The sequence below is a fragment of the Monodelphis domestica genome, chromosome 1 (assembly GCF_027887165.1).
Source record: "Monodelphis domestica isolate mMonDom1 chromosome 1, mMonDom1.pri, whole genome shotgun sequence".
NCBI classification, from domain to species: domain Eukaryota; kingdom Metazoa; phylum Chordata; class Mammalia; order Didelphimorphia; family Didelphidae; genus Monodelphis; species Monodelphis domestica.
This window is the reverse complement of record NC_077227.1, coordinates 358,818,845-358,836,239: the sequence shown is the minus strand read 5'-3', so window position 1 is coordinate 358,836,239 and position 17,395 is coordinate 358,818,845. Positions and strand designations below refer to the sequence as shown.

General features: G+C 38.6%; 1 non-coding gene across 1 annotated transcript; it reads right to left on the bottom strand.

Annotated features, from left to right (window-relative positions):
• Nucleotides 1-11,214: 11,214 nt before the first annotated feature.
• TRNAS-UGA (transfer RNA serine (anticodon UGA)) lies at nt 11,215-11,296 on the bottom strand. Its single transcript has one exon. It is a non-coding gene; the product is annotated as a tRNA-Ser (tRNA).
• Nucleotides 11,297-17,395: the final 6,099 nt, after the last annotated feature.

Sequence of the window (17,395 nt, the reverse complement as noted above, 5' to 3'; positions counted from 1 at the left end):
AGAAGGTGGTGAAGGGAACACTTGAACCTTACTCTCAGAATTGGTTCAAAAAAGGGAAGAACATACACCATTAATTGGGAATAGAAATCTATCTTCCCTATAGGAAAGTAGGAGGGGAAGGGCATAAGAGAAGGGAGAAGGGCTGATAGAAAAGAGGGAAAATTGGGGGATATGGTGGCCAGAAACTTGAGGATGGACAGTATGAAAGGAAAGAGGAAAGGATAAATAGGTGGAGAAATAAAATGAAGAATAATATATACAATAATCATAATAATGAAAAAAAGTACAAGTTTCTAATAAAGGCTGCATTTCTCAAATATAGAGAAATGAGTCAAATGTATAAGAATATCAGTCATTTCCCCAACTGATAGTCAAAGCATATGAGCAAGCAGTTCTCAAAGTAATTAAATCTATGTATAATAATGTGGAAAATGCTCTGTCACAATTAATTAGAGAAATGTAAATTAAAACAACTCTGAGGTACCACCTCACCCCTATCAGATTGGCTATTATGACAGAAAATAACAAAATCTAGAAGGGAAGAGGGAAAATTGGGATACTAACACATTCTTGGGAGAGTTGTGAACTGATTCAACCATTCTGGAGAACAATTTGGATCTCTGCTCAAAGGGTTATAAAACAGTACATACCCCTTGAATCAGGAATACCATTCTAGGTTTGTATCCCAAAGAGATGAAAACAAAAAAGAAAAGTACCTATATGTACAGAATTACTTAAAGTGGCTCTTTTTGTGGTAGTAAGGAATTGCAAAGTGAGGGAATACCCAACAATTAGGAAATAGATGAATAAGTTATAGTATATGATTGTAATGAAATCCTATTGTGCCTTAAGAAATGATGAACAAGAGGAGTTCAGGAAAAAAAAATTGGAAAGACTTTCATGAACTAATAAAGCAGAACCAGAACACCATATATAGTAATAGCAATATTGTATGATAAACAACTGTGAATAACTTAGCTATTCTCAGCAATAAATATAATGATTTGAAAAAATCCCAGTTTTCATGACAAAAAATGTCATCTATTTCCAGAGAAATAACTGATGGATTCTGAATCCAAATCAAAGCAAACTTTTTTCATTTTTTCTTTTTTAGTTTCCTTCCACAAATGGATTAATAAGGAAAAATGCTTCACATAATTGCACTTATAAAATGTTATAAAGGTGTAATCTGTGTGGAAACTATTTCTGGTTGTAATAACTGGAATATATACTCTGGCTTGACTAGAGAGCTGCTACTAGGGGAACCTGAGAGTGTCCAGTTGTAATGGAGATAGATGAGAGATAATGAGAGATCCTTCTAGAGGGGATTACTTTGGAGCTGCCTATTAATCACTAATGTCTAATAAATCAAACTATTTCCTACCCTCTACCCTTCACCTCCCAGTCTTCTACCTGAAGCCCTCCTGCCACCCTTTCCCCTCCCCCGGTCTTAGTCAGCCACCTTCTAAGTAACCCAGGGGAACTATGAGATTTCGGAGAAATATTCTTTACTCTTCTTTTCTCAAGTAAAGGGGTTTATTGGTAACAAACAGAATGGGGATTGAGGTGAGAGGGATGAGGTTTGTCCCTAATCTACAAGGAGAATTAGGAGGGTGTGGGAAATATCAGTACAGCCACAGCTGTAACATGAAGACAGTCAAAGAGATGGAGGACAAGTATTTTTCTTTTTTTTTCTTCTTTCTTTAGTCAGATAATCTCTGCTTGAGTAATTCAAGTCCAGACTCTGTCAAAAACCACAAAGGTCTCTCTCTCTGCCTAGGTCAAGAAAAACCAGTCTCTTTTGGTCAGGAACCCAGAGAAGAGGTTTCTCCCTTGGTCAGTAACCTCAGAGAGAGAGGTTTCTCCCTTGGTTAGTAAACCCAGAGCCCCAGTCTCAGTCCTCTCCTCTGGCCAGGTCAAACTGCCTCTTCCTAGGAACATTCTGTTTGGAATCTTCCCCTTGATTGACAGACAGGTCCTTCACCTTGGTCTGCATGCCTGGCTTGTGCTGCAAATCCTCTCTTTCTTCATGCTTCTTCCACAAAAATCTATATCAGATTGTTTACCCTTTCATGTTTGGGGAAGGAGGGAGAGAATTTGAGAATCAAACTTTGTAAAAAAAATTAGAAATTGTTTTTATATGTAATTGGAGAAAAAAATTTAATGACATGCCTATGTGACATCTAGTTCAAAATGTCTAATAGGAAAATTGGTAATCTGGGATTGGAGTTCTGGAGAGAGAACTGGGGCTGAATATATAGATCTGGGAATCATCTTCATAGATATCCATAGATACGTCATTAAAAATATGGGATTTGATGAGGTAACCAAGAGAGAAAGTATAAAGGGAGGAAAACCTACATTAGAAACTTGGCCTACTTCCATAGTGGTTAAAGGCCATGTAGGAGTCAACTACAAAGGAGGAGAATGAAGGGTGAGCAGTGTTATAAAAATCCAGAGAGCATGTAGTATCCAAGAGAAAAAAATGGGCAACCGTGACAAATGCTACAAAGATGTCAATGAGTTTGAGTATTGAGAAAAGACCATTAGCTTGGCCATCAAGAGATCAGGAGAGGGACAGTTTGAGTAATGAGGATGAAAGCCCGATCTTTAGCAGCAGCTGAGAAGTGAGTGAGAGAAGTGGAAGCAATGAGTACACAAATTTTTTTGAGGATTTAATTGAGAAAATGAGGGAATATATAGAATGATAGCTTGAAAGGATTGTAGAGTCAAGTACAGATTAGGGAGATTTAAATGTGCTTGTTGGCAGCGAGGAACCAGCAGATTCAAAATTAGACAGATTGCAGAAATTCAAGGGGATATGATTAAGGGTATGTGGAAAAACTTTATTGCACTGTTTGAACCTAGTCCCAAATGGCTGTGGAGACTAGACTTGTTGCTTAGAGACTAGATTGGCTTAATGCTTAATTCAAGACTCAGGTTATACTGACCCTGCCCCCCCCCCAAACAAACAAACAAACAAAAAATGCTTCCTGGGGAGTGAGAGCTGAAGATTGATGCAAGGAATGTAATTCCTCCTATTTTACATATCAAACAACCTATAAATCGTATTGGAAACTGAATCTTAAAATTTCTCAGACTCTACCTTGGAATATTATCTTAAGGTTATGGTTAAGGTTATTCCCCATTTAAACAATGGAGGTACTTGATCAGGAATGTATTGGGAACTTTAAAATTACTCCACCCATACTTAGGCATACTTTAGGGGAAGATAAAGTTGTAAAACTCCTTAGTGAACAATGAAGGTACTTAACTCATACTTATAGTGAGGCCAAAACCTTAAGCTAGGTCTATTTTTAGATCTAATACAAAAGGGTGCTAAGTACCTATGAAAGTCAAATTAATCACTAAAAGGTCAGGCAACTTGCAAGGGGCAAGCTTAACAAAGAGGTGTGAAGTACTCAGAAGATATAATCTCCCCAGAGAAGGTGAGAACTAAAAACTTAGAATGGGCAGTCCTAGGAAAAGCATCTACTGTGATTGGCAGACATGAAAATTTAGGGGAGGTGACACAAGAGGAATTTCTCTTTAAAAGGAGCTGTCTGAACCAGATCAAGGTAGTTCGATTTAGTTCAGCTTTGGTAGCTGAATTAGAGGTCAGGAGTCAGAGGAGGCTGCTGGGTCTCTGAACACTAGAGTTTTGCTTGAAAAGATCTTGTGGTGAGTGATTAAAGACTGACTTAGTTTCTCTCTTAAAGAGAAAGGCTAGCCTTTTCCTACTATTTCCTCTTACTCTGTCTCTTTCACTTTCCTTAATTCCTTCATTTATATTAATTAAAATCTCCATAAAACCCAGTTGACTTGGGTATTTCATATTTGGGAATTTTTCCAATGGTGACCACTTATTTTTATATAAAATCAAGACGCTAAAAATTATCTTTGCAGTTTGGGCAATTCACAGTCTTGAAACCCATATTTTGGGGGTCACAAAACTGCCTCTATGCTGGCCAGTCAGCTACTGTTTCCTTATTCCTTTGAATTCCACATAATGCAAAACTTACCGGAGACTGGGGGAGGTGGAGAGTGGGCTCCCACTTTTTTGCACTTCCCCCTGCTGGATGACTTAATAAACTTCCTTCTAAACATCTGTCAATTTTGAGCTTGTTCTCTGCCAACACGTATATATTGAGGAACTGGCTTGGTGAGAAAGTCCCTCATTCATCTGCAGGTGGAGGAATTGAGTTGAGAATGGGTGATGTCATGGAGTTTTGACATAGAGTAAAGGGGAGAGGAGGGAGTTGGTTATAAATAGCTTCTATTTTTTTCAGAAAAAGATGAGGGAATGTCCTCTGTTGAAAGAGTTTGAAGATGATGTTATAAGAGTTTTGAGAAAAAAATAGGTTTGGAACAGCCTCTGTAGGGAATGATGTAGAGAATCAATTAGGCAGGAGCAAAAGGAATGCCTTGCTGCAGCTGAGATTTGATAACATTAATTTGTATTTGGTGTGACTTCCTCTGATGTGTAGAAGCATAGGAAGTGGTTTGTGGGAGTCATTTAGGATTGGAGTTTGGCAAGACTTGAGTAGCCGTAGGACAAGGGTTGAGATTTAATCAATTATCTGTTGATAAGTATCTGTTTATTGTCTAGAATAATAAGCCCAAACAACTCCTATTATCTTTGAGAGTACATTCTATCAGATAGAGACAACACAAACACAAATATATATATATATATATATACATATATATATGGGGGGGTATGCATATATATATATATGCCTGTGTGTGTGCAAATACATTTCTATTCCTAGCAGTAGGGGGGAATCAGGAAAACCTCTGTGTTGAAAGTGGTATTTGATGAACATAGAATAGTATACCTGTCAGATCTATGGGAAAGGAAGGAATTTAAGACCAAGCAGGAGGTAGAGAACACTACAAAATGTAAAATGAATAATTTTGATCATATTAAATTAAAAGATTTCTGTGCAAACAAAACCAATGCAACCAAAATTAGAAGGGAAGCAACAAATTGGGGGGAAATTTTATAACAAAAACCACTGACAAAGGGCTAATCTCTCAAATTTATAAGGAGTATAATAAAGGGGGAAATTAAGCCATTTCTCAATTGAAAAATAGTAAAGGGACATGAATAGGCAGTTTTCAGATAAAGAAATCAAAAGTATCAATAAGCAAATGAAAAAGTGTTCTAAATCTCTGATAATTAGAGAAATGCAAATGAAAATAACACTGAGTACCACCTCACACCTAGCAGATTGGTCAATATGACAGTAAAAGAAAATAATAAATGTTGATGGGGTTGTGGCAAAACCAGGACACTAATGCATTGTTGGTGGAGTTGTAAGTTAATCTAGCCATCTGGAAGGCATTTTGGAATTATGTACAAAGGACTTTAAAAGAATGCATACCTTTTGATTCAGCAATACCACTACTAGATTTGTACCCCCAAGAGATAATAAGGAAAAACACTTGTACAAAAATATTGATAGCCATGCTCTTCTGGTGTCAAAAAATTGGAAAATGAGGGGGTGTTCCTCAATAGGGAAGTGGCTAAACAAATTGTGGTATATGATGGTGATGGAATACTGTTGTGCTGAAAAAAATGATGATCTAGAAGACTTCTATATGAACTTGGAGAACTTCAGTGAACTGATGCAGAGTGAAATGATCAGAACCAGGAAAACATTGTACACAGAAAGTAAACATTGTGGAACCATCCAATATAATGGACTTTGCTACTAATAGCAATGCAACAAGCCAGGACACTCCTAAAGGACTTATGGGAAAGAATGCTAACCACATTGATAGAAAGAACTATGGGAGAAAAACATATGACATCACTTATCATGTGTATATATACATATGTGATTTGGGGTTCAAGCTTTTAAAAAATTGCTCTATAGCAAAAATGAATAATATGGAAATGGATATTAAGTGATAACATTTGTATGACCCAGTGGAATTGCTTGTCAGTTCTGGGAGGGGGGAGAGAAGAGGGGAGGGAAAGAAAATAAATCATGTAAAAATGAAAAAATATTTAAAAATAAAAATAAAATAAATAAAATAAAAATGAATAAAAAATAAAAAGAGAAAAAAGTGTTTGAGCTTTCATGAAGAAAGCTGGGGATTTCTAAGAGAAAGAAGTAAGGATATGTATATTCTGGGCATGAGAGATGGCCATTGCAAGAGCAGAAAATGGTATAATGTTGAAATGGTTAACTATAGGTTCAGGCTTGGAAAAAGAGGGAAGTCTAGTAGAATCTATGTAGAGTATATACACCTTTAAGAAACAGAAGTGATATTAAATAGCATGAAGTGGGGTGGACCTTTTTATAATGTGTAATATAATGATTGGATCAAAACATATGATCAATTTTGTGATTTCTACTTTAATTGCCATATTGTACTCTAAAATGTTTGCACAATTTCTGCAATACTACCAAAAATCTATTAGGGTGCCTATTTTCCCATAACCTAACCAATACGAGACTATTTTCTTTAGCTATTCTAATGATTATAAAATAGTATATAATCCACATTTATCCTTCTCTTTCCCCTGCCATCAATGTGGATATGGTACTAGCCCTGGAGTCAGAAAGACTCATCTTCCTGAGATTTAATCTGGCCTTAGATACTTACTAGCTGTGTGACCCTGGGCAAGTCACTTAACCCTGTTGGCCTCAGTTTCCTCATCTGCAAAATTATCTGGAGAAGGAAATGGCAAACCATTCTTTGCCAAGAAAACCCCAAATGGGGTCATGAAGAGTCAAACAGAACTGAAAAACAACTTCCCATCTCGTCAGCATTTCTGTCCTCTAAGAACTCTAATTTCTCTTGCAACTTTGATAATTCTCTTTACAGAGGCACTTGTTCTACATTATCACTAGAGCTAGAAAGGCAGGTAGGTAGAAAAGCACAGTCAAAGCCCTTGTGCCTCCTGAGGGCAGGGGCTGGAATATAGAGCTCCTCAGGATGCAATCTCTACATGAACCACCGGGTGGTGACAAAAGCCCTTAGCTGCCAGCCCAAGTTCCTTTGTGCTTTCATGGATGTGGTTTTTTAGAGTTTCCTTGGCCCCTTAACTTAGGGTACTTAGGTTCTTTGTCCATGTTATAAAATTTCCCCAAAATAAAAATTGGACAAAAAAAGCAAACAAACCCTTATGCTCTCATTCCTACAGTATCATTATCTCTTCAACATCTTTTGACTCAGAAAAACTATAAATGGATAAAGCACTGATTGTGAGTTTCTTAGGTGTTAGGCACTGTGCTAAGCTGGGAATACAAATGCTCTCAAAAAGAAAGACAGTTCCTGACATCTAGGAGGAGTTTACATCCTAATACAGGAATTCGACTCTTACAAAGGAGCTGAAAAAGGGGAGGAAGTTCCCATTTGGAATAATGGGGTTAGCCTGGTTTGAAGAGAACATGACTGGTAACTACTTCCTCAAATAGATTTTATGGGGACAAGCTTGACAATCAGAAGTGGCACATATTTTAACATGAAAACTCCTCAGTGGCAGAGGCAGCCATTCTCAGAAACGAGTAAAATATCAACTTCCTGGTGGCTGTGACTGTCACATATATCTTTAATGTTGTCAGCTTCACTTTCACTAAGGGAACAGATATTCCCAGAGGCTGCTTGTAAAGGAGGGCCAGCTAGCATCTCCTGAGATCCAAGCCAAATTGGGCAGAGGAATCATTCACTCCATTTGAGATTTGTGATTTACTGTGACTTGATTTTTGGCCAAATGCCAAGTGACACTTGGAAGTAGATAATCAGTGGAATTGACACTAGAGGTTCCAAGGTCAGAAGCCACCTTGGTTTTCTCCCAGCTCAGGGGCTTCCAGGCACCCTGGACTTAGGTAAGTCCCCTTACCAAGAAGTAGAGTGACTCCCATCCTGTTCTGCTCTGGGGATGCAAACTTGGTATCCATGAAGCAACTTAAAGATGTCGTGTTTTCCCCTATTTTTTTTCCTGGTGTATTTACTATTAAGCTGACAACTCTGTATTTTAAATATAGCACTATATTGGAACATTAAAAGATTTTACATAACTCTTCTTTAAGATGAAAAGTCCCAGACAATTCAATTCCCAGTCCCCTACATTTCTACTTCTCTCAAGTGCCTAGTTAGAAAAATAAAGAGGAAAATGTTAAGGGCCTGAAACTTGCAAAGGATTATAGCTATCAGGTGTTCTGTTCCAATTCAACAAATATTTGTTACGTCTCTACTATATACAAAGCACTTTGCTAGACTCTGGAGATTGAAAATGAAATTCACATGAAAGTATTACTGAGTCTATAGATTTTCTCAGACAAGTGCACTGGAGTGGAAGTTAAGAAACTTGGATTTTAGTGTTACTAAAGTTCAAAGGCAATATGAAACTGGGCAAGACCAATGATAATGAACAATGCTACCTCCTTATAAAGAGATAAGAGATCTAAAGATGCAGAATTAGATACACATTTTTGGAGACAGCCAATATGGAAATGTGTTTTGTTTATTTATACATATATATTTGCCACAAGGATTATTTTTTTTTCTTTTTGAGGTGGGGAGGGGTAGGAAGGAGAGAAAACAAATACATATAAATAAAAAAATAAATTATTTTAAAAGATTTTTAAAAAATGAGTGAGTTGAACTAGATGACTTCAACTCTATGAGGTACTTCTTTTATTCCCCACAGAGCCTATCCTAGCTTGTTATAAACCAGGAGCTCAGCAACTACTTGCTAAATGAACAGTTTAATGTTTTATACTTCCCTAGAGAATGTACCCTTTTAAAGAGGAAGCTTGGAGATGCAGTACTTTAACCCAGAAATATGAGTTTCTAATGATAGCATTTTAGGCCCTTTGGCATGTGAAGAAGGATATTAATTTTCAGGGGTTGGGGAGTATTCTATTTATACTAGGGTCTTCTCTTTTTTCTATATAGTCTCTCCCTTGGTAACCTTATCAGTTCCCATGGGTTCAAGTATAAACTCAGTGCAGAAGTCTCCTAAATTGATATCTAAATTGTCTCTCCAGAATTAAATCTTTCTCATATCCCTCTACACCCTAGGCAACCAAACAGTTGCCAAATCTTGTTGGGTTAATGGCTCTAGTATCAATTCTCTTTCTCTCCACTCAACATAGTTGCTTTATCCCTACAGGCTAATATTACCTTTCAAAAGGATTATGGCAATAGCCTTTTTGGTCTCTTTGCTTCCAATGTCTCCCATCTCCAATCTATCCTCTACACAGTTGCCAAAATAATCTTCCTGAAGCAAAGATCTGGCCTTGTTAACTTTTTTGCTCAAGAAGATCTGGTTGTTTCCATAATTAATTACAAATTTATTAGCCTTGCATTTAAAGCCCTCCCAGATCTTACATCTACCTCACCTTTCCTGTTCCTCCTCTTCACACACTAGTCTATATTCAGGCCAAACTGAACTACTAACTTCCCTTAACCCAACCTGCCATCTTCCACCCTCCCTGAACTCTTCTTTGAATGGGTTGTCCTCCAGGGCTGGAATACACTCCTTTCTCAGTCTCTAGACACCTTCAAAGCACAGATCAGATGTTCCTTTCCTGATTCTCTCCATGCCAAGAAATGAATTTGTATACACATGGTGTATAGATTTCATATACTTATTTGTGTTTCCCCCCAATAGAATATAAGCTGATGAAAGGTCAGAAGTGGATAAATGTTTAATTTTGTCTGTAGCATCCAGTGAGTAGCTTGATGTCTGAAGCGTAGTATGTGTTCAATAAATCCTTGAAATAAATTCAACTTCTTTGAGTCTGCTTCTGTATCTGTAAAATGGGGATGATGAGCTCTATGCCATCTACTTGAGAGTTTTTGTGAGGAAATGAGTTTGTAAACTTTAAAGCTTTCAATTAAGAAAATGTGAGTCATTACCAAAGAGTATCGATAGTATCAAGGGAATTAAAGAGAAATAGCAGAGACTAACTAGTTCAACTCTGGATCTCTTCCATTTTTTGTTACTATTAAACTTTTCATTTTGGTGTAGCACCTGGCAGCAAATTAGTGTCGGAGAATAGGGTGTCTCACTGCGAATCTGTTCAGAATCTGTTCTTTACATTCGCTAGTCAAGTCCCTATGACCCAAGCCAAGTCACTTAACTTTTATGTTCCTCAAGCAAACTCTCTCAACTAAAGTCACAGACTATCATGATCCTGGAGGAAATCCCAGTGCCTTCCTGTATTACCGCACAAATCCGCTTGGGAAAGCCAACCTTTCAATTCTCAGCTACTTGTAAACGTGTCACTCTCTTAAGATACGAGCCTCAAAAGGAGAGGAAAGAGAAAATGGGCGATGGTTGGAGCAAGGAGTGGGGCCTTTCGTAATCTTTCTCTAATGGCGAAAACCCAGAGAAATATCTCTAAAGGGACTAGAAGATCCTTCCTCGCTCCTTAACCTACGTGGATTTATTTTGCAAGTGACCGGGAGCTATACCAGTTTAAGTTACTATGGTTCTCCGCAAGTCTTGAACTTTCCACAATATCCCCTACTAACAACAACAACAACAAAACCAGCAGTTCCTAGAACTTTTGCTTGGCTGCTTGTCACTTCGGGGACTGCTCCGCTTTATTTCTTTCCCTCTCCTCCCACTTAGTTTACCCCGACGCCAGGCGTCCGTGCCACCTCCATTTCCTCCTTTCCTCTGTCCCCAGTGCATGTCCCTTTGAGGTTTGGCATAACCTTTTTTTTTCTCTCTCTCTTTTTAACCAGCTACGTATGAGGGGAATCACTGAGATATCGGAGATACCGGAGATACCGAAGTACCAGAGACAAACAGCTGTTCTCAAACTCTTCTATTATATTTATATCTTTTCTTCTCAAACTTGTGCAGGGCTTACCCCGACGCCAGGTGTCCGTGTCAACCCCATTTCCTCCTTTCCTCTGTCCCCAGGGCTTGTCTCTTTGCGGTTTGACACAAACTTTTTTTTCATTTCTTTTTAACAAACACTAAGATATCGGAGTTACCGGAAGTCTCATGGACACCCAGGATGCCCTCAAGCTCTTCGCGGTGTCTCGCCACTGCAAAGGAACGAGTATTTTTTACACAAGTTGTCATCCAAATCCCCCTTGCCAGTTCACTCAGGTCACCACAAATTCATCTTTGCACTTAAGTGGCAGAGAGCAAGGGGGGGTCTTCTTTACAAAGGAAACACCTTGTTTCCACGGTGATCTTTATTTTTAAGGGGAGTGTAAAATACAACCTTACACCGCTGCGAGCAGGGTTCGAACCTGCGCGGGGAGACCCCATTGGATTTCAAGTCCAACGCCTTAACCACTCGGCCATCGCAGCGCCCTCGAAGGAGGATTCTTCCCAGTCTTATTCTTATTCGGTAGACAATTACCTGTAGCGTCTTTTCATTCAGTCTTTTTTGTTTTTTCCTGCATCATGTATACGATATAGTTCTGTATTCTGTACCTTCCATTCAGGGTTAGGGAATTCTAGTATTGAGGAGAGGAGGGGTTACTCGTTGGATGCTTGTGGGTTTAAAAGAAAAAAAAATTTAAATTATTCACAAGATATTCAATCCTGGGCTCAATTGCAATTCCTTCTGGACCCGGTGGAGAAACGGAACATTCCTCTCCGTTCCCCCTAGCCCCGAGTGACTAACCCAGGGTATGGTTCCCCACCGGGAGTTGAAGTGGGGCAGCTCTGAGGACCCCTCAAGAGAACCCTCAGCTATTTGTGAAGTTCTCACTTCTCCATTTCCATTTTACAGAGGAGGAAACAAACTCAAAGGGGGAAAGCCTCTTACCCAGGATCACCGAGCAAGAACATAATGATAGCCTGCACAGAAATAATCAGAGGTTTGTAAAGAGCTTTGCAGACATGATAGCGGGGAATGGATTTGAACTAGGCACTCTAGCTTCACGTTATATGACTCGACCTAGGTCATAAAACCAGAAGCACTAAAATATTTTAGCTAATGTGATTTCCCCAATTTCCAAGATAGTCACAGTGAATTCCATAATTTTGTGACTTCTACTACACTCCCCATTCCCTTCCCCCCAGATTCCCGAAACGTTGGGTTTTTTGAAGAATCGGAGAGGGAGAAATTACAGGAGCTAAATGCTTTTTAACAACTCTAATTGGTTGACATTTTGCTTAAAGAAGACTGACTGAATCCCAGATAATAATAGATAAAGAAGGGATCACGAAGGTTAACAAATCTATCTCCCATTATTCTTAACAAATGAGACCTAGAGAAACTAAACTTGCTCAAAACCACATGGTCATCTACCCATCTATACATCCCCCCTGTGTAGATAAGACATATTCAGACTGGTGTCCAAGAAAAGAAAATGCAGCCCTCTTCCGTCATTGAAGATATCAAGTGAAATCTTGTTGTTCAAGTAGTGTCTGACTCTGAGCGACTCCATTTGAGTTTCTTTTTTTTTTTTTTAATCCTTACCTTCAGTCAGTACCATGTATTGGCTCCAAGACAGAAGAGTGGTAAGGGTTAGGCAATGGGGGTCAAAAGTCTGAGGTCATACTTGAACCTAGGACCTCCAGTCTCTAGGCCTGACTCTCAATCCACTGAGCTACCCAGCTGCCCCTTATTTGGAGTTTTCTTGGAAAGATACTGGAGTGGGTTGCCATTTCCTTTTCCAGTTCATTTTGCAGGAGGAAATAGTTAAATGACTTGTCCAGGGTCACACAGCCATTAAGTGTCTGAGGTCAAATTTGAACTCAGGAAGATGACTCTTCCTGACTCCAGCCCTGGTACTCCATCCACTGCCCCACCTAGCTGCATGAGGGGAATCTGTGGGTGCAGCATATAGCATACACTGTCAGATTCAGTTGATCCATGAGTTGATTTTGAACTGCTTTTTTAAAATCCCATTTTGAATTTCCCATAAAAAGTATAAGTTAAAGTTTGTACAAAGATATATTTTACAAAATATACACAAGGCAAAATGAGAGAGCACCACAGAACACAGACAAGATGTCAATGTCAACACCTAATAATACCTCTCAAGGTTTACAGTAGACTAGAGGAACATATTATATCCCAAGAGAGTCTGCACAATGTAACATGCAATAAATTATAGCAATGTACAGGAAGATATTAAAGATGTAGAGTCCCCTTGAATCTGCCATGATCCCTTCAGCACAAAGGAAGGCCATTTCCCACAAAATCTATATATGGGGAAATATTTGAGGAGGAAGAAAAATTCCTGAGGGAATGAAATGATTTGCCTTAAAACATTAATAGCCCTTGTTATATACTATTAGGAATACATGTGTTAAGTCTATTCAGTAGAAGGAAGTGTGGAGTTTTTTGCCAGCTATTAGTAAAGAAAATGGGTTAAGTTTGTACTTCTCATTCTAACTTAATGAGCTGAGCAAATATGACTTTCCAGAAAAATCTTGAATGGATTTTCAGTTCATACACACACACAGCCATTGCTGCCAAGCCAGCTCCTTTCATTCATAATTTATCCTCATTGGGGGTTGTGATGCTTTGACACTTTATCCCCTAAACTAAAACTTCCCTTCATCCTCTAGCCTATAGCATTTTGTTGTGACTAATACGATGGTCAATGCCATCTTTAATAGGCTGTTCATAATTAACAAATTAACCTCAAACTATTTTCCTTGTATGGGTTCCTGAGGTTCTGGGATTCTATAGTTTGCTCTCAGTCCTTCATCTCTCTTTCCCAATTAAATTTGAAAGTCTCTAGTTCTTGCTCAAATTGTCTAGATTGTTAATGCCTATGTTATCCTTATGTAAATCTGAGACTTATTGATGTCTAATAAAATCATTTTTGTTGGGAAATTGCTTTCCACAGAATGACAGGTCCTTTTTTTCCAACAGTCAATTTTTCTCCTTTATTTTTAATTCTTTCCACTGATTCTATACCATTATCACTACCACCATTAAAAGCAGCAACTTGACCATGTTGGAGTTGGTTTTTCTACTCTCAGTTTTTCACCAGCTCTGGAAAAAGTTGTTGTCTTTCAGTCAAAGCTCCCTTCTTCTCAAAGAGAGTAAAGCCAACATCTGCCATGGCAGATTCTCTCCTCTCTTCTTCCCTCAAGGAATTGACAGGCTGGAAGCTATTTTTGAAGTTTTCTTTTTGTTTGTTCAAGCTCTTAGCCCAGCCATCAATTAATGTATGAGAATTTATTTAGTAGTTACTAGTATTCACCAGGTACTGTGCTAGAGACTAGGTACTCAAAGACAAAAACTAAACAGTCCCTGCCCTCACTGAACTTGAGTGATATGCACACATAAAATTATATACAAAACACAAACCAAATAAATACAAGGTAATTCTGCAGAGAAAAACAGCAGGGACTAGGGGTTTTGGGGAGGGGCTAGAAAGGTCTTATGAAGGGAGGGGGGTATTTGAGCTGAGTTTTGAATCATCTAGAGGTCAGCTAAACAGTATAGTGCCTGGTCTGGACTCAGAATGACCTGAGTGCAAATTTGGCCTCAGAAACTTACTAGCTATGTGATTCTGGGCAAGTTACTTAATTCTGTTTGCCTTAGTTTCCTCATCTGGAAAATGAACTGGAGAAGGAAATGGCAAACCATTCCAGTATCTTGGCCAAGAAAACCCCAAATGGGGTTATGAAGAGTCAGATATGACTAAATCTACAGAACAAGAGATTCTAAGAGTGAGAGGAAGTTTCAATATTCCAGCTGTGGAAGGACAGCCTAGGCAAAGGCAGAGGGACAAGGGAGAAAATTTGTGTGTAAGGAACAGGAAGAAAGTCAGTTTGACTGAATCATAGGGTGTGTGAAGGAGAGTAATTTCTAAGACTGGAAAGACAGGTTAGAACCAGGTTGGGAAGGACCATAAATGGCCAAAAAAGGAGTTTATATTTTATCTTCAAGGTTGCTACTGGAGTTTATTAAGCAGAGGATTGACAATGTCAGATCTATACTTTGGGAATATCTCTTTGGCAACTCTGTGGAAGATAGATTGTAGAGAAGAGAGATTTAGGGCAGAGTGAACCATTAGGAGTGTGGAAAGGAAACAAGACTGACAGTTGGTAGAGGAAGGGGAAATTGGGAGTGGCAGTTGGGTCTTGTGACTAGCACTTCCTTCCTGCCAGGGTTTGAATTCCTTCCTGGTGTTGGAGGAGGGAGGAGCTTATTCAGCCCAGTCTGGGGTGGTGTGCCTCTTCTTGGTTCAGCCCAAAGATTTAGGCCCAATCACTTCTTAAGGTCAGAACTGTTCTTGTTTGCTTTCTGTCTACTGCTAAGATTCTGAATTAGACAAAGTGAGGACTGATATAGAGTAGATGGGAGTGGAAGAAACCCTCTGCCAGCCTCTGGGGCCTGGCCTCAGCTCTAAAGCTGAGGAAAAAAACTCCAATCCTAACTGGTTATTAAACTTTATATTATTTGAATTCACAGTCAGATAAGTGGACTATCTTTTCTGGGCATAGAGGGAGCTGAACCTCAGTTCAGTGATTCAACGATACACAGACCTTATTGGACCCCTGCTGTTTCCTCTTGGCAGGGGGCATCTCTCTCCTTTGCCTCACTGAGCAATATTCCCTCTCTCCCCTCAATTCCTCAGTACCCCCATACAAACTTCAATCTTCCCCATCCTTTCCCAATAAATATTACAGGAGGTAATGGCAATAGAGAATGATTATTCATAAAAATAAAATAAAACAAAACAACAACTACAACTACAACAAAAACTCTAACCTGTACTTTACACAGCTTTCCATTGTCCTGACTCCTAAACCTATTTCTTATCCTTATTAGGATGTTCAAGAATTCCCTGTTCTCTTAATCCAATGCTCCTTTTCTAGCCTTATTTTTTGTTCTTCTCAATCCTGACCTTATAATTGACCATTTCATTCTTTCATCATGCTCACCCTTGATTCTTTTCCTCTCTTGTCCTATTATTGCTCAAGCTTTCTGCTTCTCAACCCTTGCATATCCTCTACCACTTGCTCTTCTTTTCCTCTCTCTCTCTCTGCCTCTGTTTCTGACTCTCTCCTCATCCTTTCTCTCTCTCTCTCTCTCTCTCTCTCTCTCTCTCTCTCTCTCTCTCTCTCTCTCTCTCTCTCTCTCTCTCCATTGCTTTCTGTCTTAAAATTGATAATACTAAGTATTGGCTCCAAGACAGAAAAGTGGTAAGAGCTAAATTGGGATTTAATAACTTCTTCAGAGTTACACAGCCAGGAAGAATCTGATTCTAGATTTGAACCCAGCACCTCCCATCCTTAAGCCTGACTCTTTATTCACTAATCCACCTAGTTGTCCCAGCCACTTGCTTTTTCAACTGTTACTCTTGTGCTGCTGAAGTCAATCATAGAACTTGGTGGTTTAAATCTATTAAAAATTCATTATTTAATTTCAACTGGGTGCTTACAGATTCCCAGAAATTATTTTATTCTTCCCCAAGTAACCCCCTATCCCACTGTTCATAGCAACTGTTGCAATGCTTCTCTTTTCTCCGAATTCTGCTATATCACTTTCTCTCTGAAATAGTTTCTTAACCTTTTTTGGTATGTCATAGATCCCTTTGGCAATCTTGTGAAGTACATGGACCCCTTTTCAGAATAATTGTTTTAAATAAATTGAATGAAATGTTGAATTTCAGTTATGTTGGTAAAAAAAATTATATATATATATATATATATATATTATATATATATATTAAAGTATATATATGCCCTTGGATGGGGAGGGCATGGACCCCAGGTTAAGGAATCCTAATCTAAGCAGCAGACTTTGACTTCTACTTTAATGAGAAAGTCAAAGTAAGCTGCTAGGACCTCTCTTTTCTCAAAATCCTCCTGTATAATGCCTTGTTTGCTCCTCCTTTCCTTACATTTTGAAGAAAAGATGGTCTTCTTTGCCAAGACTAACCTTTCTCTTGCACTTTTGATCTTGTCCTCTTCCAAGTCTTCTGGGCCTTTGTCCTGCCACTTATTCACTTTCTTTTTTCTCATCTTCCTTCTCTTCTTGCCTCTTGGCTCTTTCTGTGATCCCTAAAATAGGCCTCACTTTTCTCTATTCCACAAGGTCTCAGTCTATATCTCTTATTTCTTTCACAGCCAGATTCCTAGTACAAGTTATCTATGCTTTTTACATACATTTTATCATTTTCCAGAACATTTTTAGCTTTACCAGTTTTTTGGAACTGGTGCCTTGTCTAAAGGTACTATATTGACTTCTGATGGATGAAGGCATTAGACCTGTGATTTTATTGGTATAGTAAGCAAACTTTTACAAATGCAGGATTGTGACTGCTTTCCAATTTATAGTCTTAGAGATTTGCTTGGGAGCCTGAGAGTGACTTATCTAGGATTTCAGAGCTAAAACTTGAACCAGCTCTTCTAGGCTCTAAGGACTTTTATTCCCTGTTGCTCCCAATTAATTGCTACATTGAATAGCTTTTTCTTAGTCTTCATTCT